The sequence below is a fragment of the Mastigoproctus giganteus genome, chromosome 3 (genome assembly GCF_048544385.1).
Source record: "Mastigoproctus giganteus isolate SK-2022 chromosome 3, ASM4854438v1, whole genome shotgun sequence".
NCBI classification, from domain to species: Eukaryota; Metazoa; Arthropoda; class Arachnida; order Uropygi; family Thelyphonidae; genus Mastigoproctus; species Mastigoproctus giganteus.
Window position 1 is genome coordinate 86,987,916 of NC_143577.1, and position 5,278 is coordinate 86,993,193.

The following is a 5,278-nucleotide window of genomic DNA, read 5'->3' on the forward strand; positions in this document are numbered from 1 at the left end:
GACGATCTCTGCGGTAGTTTGGAGTTAATGGGATATAGTGTACATAGTGTTTGGGGATGGATGCCTCAACTGCGCCATAAGTACTTTTGTGAAGTATATATTACTCTGTAAAAGCCAGACAAAAGTATTGTGTGGTATGTGAGAAGTATTATGTTGGGTTCTGTTGTTGTGGTCTGGCTTTTGGCCCCAAAACCCCTAATGGGACCCATTGTTGCCCGTACACCCCGCTAGGAGGAAAGTCAAACTGCTCATTATTCTCTAACAGATCATTCCACCTAATTGCCTGAGCTTCGAGTGACAGGACCTTTATGTTAATGGGATACAAACTACTGGCTTCATTGCGTAGAGCCCACTTGAATTGAGCCTTCTTAATACAGTCCAGCTGGAAATATTTTAACTTTTCGTCGCGGCAACCTCAAGAGACAGTTGATGACAGGACATCGCAGGGTTCCGTCTTGCTGTTAGAGCCAGATAGCTGTCTGTTCTGTTCAGATTCAGGAGAGAGGAACCATTACAAGAAAAGCTGACCATGGTCGCCCTCGGGCGACCATGGTCAGCTTTTCTTGTAATGGTTCCTCTCTCCTGAATCTGCTTCTATAGTGCCGAGACGACACCGCGTGATAATTAAGTCAACGTGCCACTTCAGCTTGCGACTGCCGGCTTCAATCGTCTAATGGCCGCCAACTCAAAGCATCATCTAAACGACGATTACTTGCCATCCTCATTACTGGAGATGTGGCTGTCCTACTGAGCAAGCGAAAAAACAGGAATGAAGTGATGTGTTCACAGTCTGTATTTTTATAGGTATGAATAATTTGCATAATAAGCGGCTGTGTGAATTGGTACATCGATTTAGCATTAGTAGTGGCATATGAAGCAAAAAAAGCAAGCTTGTACAGCAAGGAAAAAAAAGCGTTCCCATTTCACCTATCTATCCCCTCCAAATGTTTGTCTAGTTCTTCCACGAATTTATTTACTCTATCAGCTTACGCAGTGACAGATGGAAGTTTGTTCCACCAATCAACCACTCGCTGACAAAAGACAAATTTACCTCGAATGGATGAGATTTCTATTGGGTACTTTGGATTTACAAACCATGATGCTTTATGTCAAATGTTTTATTGTGAATAGTTTCGCCTTCCTTTGTCGAAACTATTCACGATAAAACATTCACGAAAAACATTTTGTTCTGTTAATGTTGTGGAGCAGTACAGGATTGTTATTGTTTGTTATTTGGAGCATTAGCAACTAAGGCCATATTGCTCCGGGAATATGTGGTGGTCATTCCCTGACCTTTCCGCATCCTCCGTATTTGGTGGTGACGGGCTCGAACCCCGGTCTAATCAAGAAGCGTGTGCTACGCACTGCTGCTCCTTCCCACCTGGCTACGGAGGCGCCGCAGTGCAGGAGAAAAGAAAGGGAATTGTATTCCAAGCTCTCATTCTTATTTTCTTAAAATGGGATCTCGGTGTGCCTACGAGAGTAAGTGATATTTCCAGCACTAGAAATAAAAAAATGCATTAGTAAAACATACGTTTAAAAAGTTCGAAAAGCCGGGAATGTCCGGTTACCCTCTGAGAAGGTTACCACATAATCTTGGAGGTCATCATATTACTTTCACTCATCACTTCGATTCGTTTCGGAAGAAAATTCTTGCTGCTCCCTGGATACACATAAAGAATTATACGATAAAAATATTGCTCACTTAGTACATGCAAAGGTGCATGTATCCTGTTTCTTTGTACTTCGTCATATGGGCATTAGCACCACGTTCATATCTCAAAAACTTCACTGGCTTTGAATAATGGATACTACTCTGGCTAAACAAAGCAGAAAGAAAGAAATAATTTGTTTCAAATTCAGTTTCCTTTCACTATCTGTAGATACTTCTTCAGATTGTGAAAAAGGAAACTGAATGCTTCTAACAATAAAATGTTCACCCTCCCTCAGCGAAAATGTGCCACCCTGGCACATCAGCAGCTCCACTGCGTACAAGATGTGATCACCTTTAGAATTTACTGCATATGTTCCATAATTCTCTTAATTTCTTCAAAAATCAGCATATCCGTAGAATTATAAACTCGAATACACCTGTTAAAAGACTGAAATCTTTATCTCGCACTCATCTCCACTTTACTACGTTACGAGCTCGTATTTTGTAGACTAAGTTTCCTTAATAATTATATATATTTCTTGAATTAGTTTAATGTCCCTTTTCACAATCTAACACTGTGCAATGGCGAAATTTGTAAATTGCAGGTTTAAAAATTACAGATCTGTAAATCCGAATTTTATTAAAATAAATATAAAATAAAAACAACCCATGATAGTAACGTATTCGAGTGATTTAAAACGCACTGGCTAAAAGAAAACTTCATAAACTCCAGTCTAAATCTTCCTGCGTAATTTGAATTCCATTCTAGAACTTTTCTTCCGTATACATGTACACTACCTATGAATTGCGTTTTTCTGAAATTTTTACTATTTTTTCACTTTTTTACTGTTACTTTTTTTCTGATTTTCTCTCTCCTAGTTGCAATAATGTTACTAAAGTATTTCCTAATTTTGCATTATTTTCTATTAATAGTTCTTTAAAGTCATCTGGGGGGGGGATTCTAATGAGGTGTTTGTGGAATGATAATTCAGTATTATAAGGGCTATATTTTTCTCAGAAAAGAGAACAACTTCCGAACTTATAACGGCGAATATCGCTCTCACGAGTAAAAACACCGAAAAAAAGTATATTCTTTAGTAAAGTTTTTGTAAGTAATCATGGAGGGAGTCGAACATCGCACGAATTACTAAAATATACAGGGGAGTTCAAAAGTAGGTATACAGTTTTTATTATGGAAAAAAACATGCTGATAATTACAAAGTTATGATTATTACATTATTATTATTACAATAGCTTTATTAAGTCACAATAAAGATGACATACAAATTGCAATTAAGTACAAGCTCTTAAGTGCTCAAATTGTTTGTCTTCAGCATTTACACATTCCTGTACTCTAGTTTCTACACTCAAGCACACTTTAGCATAGATGTCTTTATTGTTATCAATTTCTTGGCATGCTTCTCTTATGAATAGAATCATGTCATCAACAGTGCGTGGTTTTCTTGAAAATACTTTATCTTTGATAACACCCCAAAAGAAGTCCATTGGGGTGAGGTCTGGTGATCGTGGTGGCTATTCAACTGGCCCTCGTCGACCTATCCACCTATGGGGGAATTTTTGGTCAATATAATCACGTACGGTTACAGCATAGGGGGAGGAGCCCCATCTTGCTGAAAAAAGAAGTCCTCATTAGTATGCTGTAGTCGTAATTCTGGTATAACAGTGTCCTTCAGCATGTTAAGATACAGGTGTTGGTTTACAGTTGTACTGAAAAAGATAGGTCCAATGATCCCTTTACATGAAAAGCTCGCCCAAACTGTAACCCCAGGTTGATTTAACCGTTCTTCAATTGTTAAATGGGGGGTTTTCTGTTGAATAATAGACAGAGTTGTGCCTATTAACAGCGCCTGACAGTTTAAAATTTGCTTCGTCAGACCAAAACATTTTTGGTCCGACGAAAATTCAAAACTACCTCGCAGAATTGTCAACGGCGATCCGGGTCATCCTCTAATAATCCATGAATTAATCTTGGCCGATACATTTTCAAACCTAAACGTTGCATCAGACGCCCCAAGGATCTGTGGGAATGCCTAACTCACTAGAAGCTCTTTTTTTGATTTTCGTGGGCTTTGAGTAAATGGCACAGCAACTAACGTTTCATTTTCAGGGGTAGTACCACTGACTGGTCGACCACTCTTTGGCGTATCACAGATGGACCCAGTCTGATCGACTTTATCGCGTATTCTGTAGATTGTTAGCCTACTTGGTGGTGCTGTATCAAATTCTTCACCCCATTTCTGTCATCTCTGTCTTCCAGTATTGCTTGATTATCCACTTTCGTTGGTTAAATTACCAGCCATAATTATCTGGAAAAAACATAAAAATATATAAAAAATTCATAAATAAGAAATGCAAAATAATAAAAGATATATAATAAATATTTAAAGATTTAATTTCTCAGACTCACAACTGTATACCTACTTTTGCACCCCCGCCGTATTATAACAGCAGAGATATCCTAAATTTTAGATATTTCACAAATATTTTCTTTACACTGATATTGCTATTTTTATTACTTTCAGCCAAATCCATATTACCGCAATAAACATGTGAGAATCTTTAAAATCTTTTGAGGCCGATGTGTTTACTCAAGCACTGTGAATAGCTGCGGTAGCGAATGAGGTGGCAATGATGTTGCATATCATTAAATACTCGTTTGTCCAATTTCATTGCTAGTTTCATTCAGTCGACTGTTATAGTGGTTAGTACAAAGACATATGTTACCCTTATGTCGAAATGGATGAGTCTACGTTATGACGATGAAACTTTAAGTCGTGCAATAGCGTTCAGCTATTTTTCAAATTTTTTCGAACGTCTGAGAAAGTATTTCCGTTAAATCAAATCTCGAGTTCATTTTGTTGGCATTTTTCGATCGAAAAGGCCTAGTGCACGAAGAATACCTCTCTTAAGGTGAACTATAAATCAGGCATTCTGTCGAGAGTTGAAACGCATATACGTGATTGAGGTAGAAGGGAACGCTGAGGGCACTGGGGGAAAGAGTATCTGGCTCCTTCTTCATGATAATGAGCGTCTCCAAAGTACAAATCTGTAGTTGATGTCACATTTTACCCATTATGCTGATTTTATCTTCCCTTATGATTTTTAACTCAACTGAAAGAACGAGTTAAAGCAAGAAATTCTCAACTGGGAGGACGTTATCGAATAAACGATGGGAATATTGATAGCTATTCCGGAAGAAGAATTGCAGTCGTGTTTCACTAAGTGACAGCATCGCTGAAATAAGGCGATTTAACTTCAAAGAGAGTATTCCGAAAGGGATGCATTCCGATAGTGTGCAATTAATTTTATCTGTGTGCTATCGAATCAGTCTCGAAGAGCTGCGTGTGATTTGAGCCCAATTCTTTGTTTCTTGATTTGAATTTCAAAGATTCAAATCTTTGAATCCAGTTATATGCATTTGCAAATAATTGGGTTCAAAGCTTTTTGACAGGCTCTTACAAAAACGTCTCTTAAATACGTTTGTTTGGTAAAGAAATGAAATAATTATCAAATGAAGAACTATTTCTTATTATAGGATATCATTTGACTTAGGTTTCCTATTGCGATTTATAGACATCGTTGGAGGAATGTTTAATTTAGACT